This window comes from Cryptotermes secundus, unplaced genomic scaffold (genome assembly GCF_002891405.2).
Source record: "Cryptotermes secundus unplaced genomic scaffold, Csec_1.0 scaffold135, whole genome shotgun sequence".
Lineage (NCBI taxonomy): Eukaryota > Metazoa > Arthropoda > Insecta > Blattodea > Kalotermitidae > Cryptotermes > Cryptotermes secundus.
The window spans coordinates 478728-481553 of NW_019730104.1; the positions used below are offsets into that span (position 1 = coordinate 478728).

At 44.0% G+C, this 2826-nt stretch overlaps 1 protein-coding gene across 1 annotated transcript in view; it reads left to right on the forward strand.

Moving 5' to 3' along the window:
- Positions 1 to 2492, forward strand: part of LOC111866025 (allatostatin-A receptor) — a 421775-nt gene extending 419283 nt beyond the window's left edge. The window contains exon 8 of the transcript XR_002843077.2: positions 929 to 2492. The gene's annotated coding sequence lies outside the window, so the exon portion shown is untranslated. The remainder of the gene's footprint in view (positions 1 to 928) is intronic.
- Positions 2493 to 2826: the final 334 nt, after the last annotated feature.

Below are 2826 nucleotides of genomic sequence, written 5' to 3' on the forward strand. Positions count from 1 at the left end.
TAGCCTTAACAGGCGAGAAAAATAAAATAAGTACATTTCGAATGGTTATTCCATTATGTGATGAGAAAGGACAATACACATATGATACATACGTACATACACACATAATAATAATAATAATAATAATAATAATAATACAATTTTTCGAAAATATTTAACAGCACTCAGACGTTCAAAAATGTCTCTTGTCTTACAATTTGAATTAATATTAAAAATCGGCTCAATTATATGTGGTTACGGAGGGCGCCAGAAAAATATACCGCGGGCGCCGCGTTGGACAGGGCTGACCTAAAGAGATTGATGGCCGCGCCATAGCTCAGGCGGTTAGTCACTGGTTTCCCACGGCGGCGGCCAGGGTTCGAGCACGAGTCTAGTCTGTGGGATTTGTGGAGGACAAACTGGCGCTGGAGTAGGTTTTCTGCGAGTACTTCGGTTTCCCCAGCCAATCTTCATTCCACCAATTGCTCCACAATCACCCTCACCCATCATCTGAGTCTAGTATGATAGGCCAGAAGTGGCTGCAGTAGCAAGTGGACTCAGTTCCACGCAACTCATTCACCCACTCATGGAGCTCATACCTTCTGGAGAAGCTACCAATTCTGCAGCTACTCAAGAACTTCCCAGCATTTTATGAAACCCGAAGGTTCATTTCCGTGTTCACAAGAGCCCTCCAGCGGTCCCTGTCCTGAGCCAGATCAATCCAATCCATACCATCCTACGTCCCACCCCACTAAAGAAAAAAAAGTGACTGATTCAAACAACGGAAATGCTTCTAAGCAGGAGAAATGTCGTGAAATATCTGAAGTAAACAGCACTCAATCATGACACGAACAGATGAGAATATCTGCTCTGTGCAAAACGAATGTCACTGCTGTATTCCGACTTCATCGTCCTTTATGGTACTAAGTTCGCTCTACTCTTGTTTCAGATCCAGCCCTACAGAGCGCGCACATCGCAGTGTCCTGAGTGAAAGCAGGAGGAACTACCGTCAGCCTCTCGCCCATTAATCCTCAGGGAGAAACTACAGAACAAGATGGCATGCTGCAAATTTTTCTAAGAGACATCTTCATTTTTAAAATAAGACCAAAATGTACAAAACCTGCTTTAAATTGGCAAGCAAATTTAGCTCACCTACTGGAAATGGGAGAAAATGCTATTGGGTGTGGAGTAAAGAGAATTTAAATAAAGTAACTGTACAGACATCCCTGAATAAATTGGAGCTGTAAATCTGTATCTTACTTCATCGTCGATGTGTTTAGACTGTCATGTAAAATTATTTGCCTATATCAGTAACCAGTTTTCTGAGGATCTCATGATAGCCCAGAATCGGAAAACCCACCTCCGTGTTCACAAATGCCCGCCACTGGACATCTTCTCTCTGCCTATGAGGATTTATGTAAGAGCCTAAATTTCATTGTGAGGTGTTTTACTCCTCCCTCTACCATACATCAAGCTGGAGGACTGGTCTTGACTACTGCTAATTCCTTAGGCAGTACTCACTGCTACCCTACACTGTTGGAGGTAGCGTCCTCCGTCCGCAATCTGGGGCCATGCCTAGCTAGGGTGACGGGGGGCCACCATATGACTGCCATGCGAATTGCTATCTTCTTAGTAAAACCTTTTTTAACTTTGAAACACTAGCATTAACTACCACCACATTCTCGTCGTGGCCGTCGTCGTCGTCATCATCGTCATCATCATCATCATCATCATCATCATCATCATCATCACCATGAACTATGATGGATTAGACTGACTTCCTTGATTCCAGAATCTCTAGGTGTAGGCGGTATCCCCATTAAATATTCCGAACGTAAGGCCTCTTGGTTCCTATAATTTGTGCTCCAGTGCCTACTTTGGAATTCTGTTTTTATAACCAGAATAAAGTAACATCTTCTTAGCAAAAGAAACGCCGAACGAGTGATCAGTACTCCTGCGTCTTATTCGGGAGGCTTCAGTTCAAGTATAGCCCCAAAAGTACAACTACCAAAAAGGACTTTTGTCGTTTGTCTTAGTTCCTCGTGGAAAAAACGGGGACAGTACCTCAAGAAGGCCACGACATCTTTCTTCAGTAATGTACCTATTCAGCCAGAGGTACATTTCGGGAAGCTGATGCTTGTTAATCATATCAAATGGTCAGAAGTTCTCAAACCAAACGTTACGTAGAAAGGTTCGGTCTAGCATGCTGAAATATCAATCCTCTTTAAGACTGGAGAAGTCGCGAGTTTCTCACTCGAGCAGTAAGAGCAGAAGAGAGCAAAGTGTAAATCAATACCTCTAACCACAATTATAGTGCTGTGTACTGTGAAGGGATAGATGTGTGCTTTGATGAAATGTGTATGATGGAATCTGCAGTTAGCTAATATGATCGAAATACAATCATTCAGGTACTGAAAACAAAACAATGGGCAGGCGTCTACTTTTCCTCCAAATTCTAGGTATTTTTTTTATTGCTAGTGGGGTGGGACTAAGTCGCTTGTACTGCGGCCACTTCTGGCTTATTGTACCAGATGACAGGTGAGGGTGATTGTGGAGCAATTGATGGAATGAAGATTGGCAGGGGAAACCGAAGTATTCGGAGAAAACCTGCCCTAGTGCCACTTTGACCACCACAAATCCCACTTCACCAGACCCGCGCTCGAACCCGGGCCGCCGCGGTGGGAAGACAGCGACCAAACGCTTGAGCTATGGCGCAGGCCCAAATTTTACGTAACTTTCCATGTCTAAACGCTGAGATATGTGCTCATACTGAAGAATAAACTGTAATCGCTGTAGCCACACCAAGTGCCAGTTCTCCTACCAGTATGTCCGGGGGGCCCACAACGC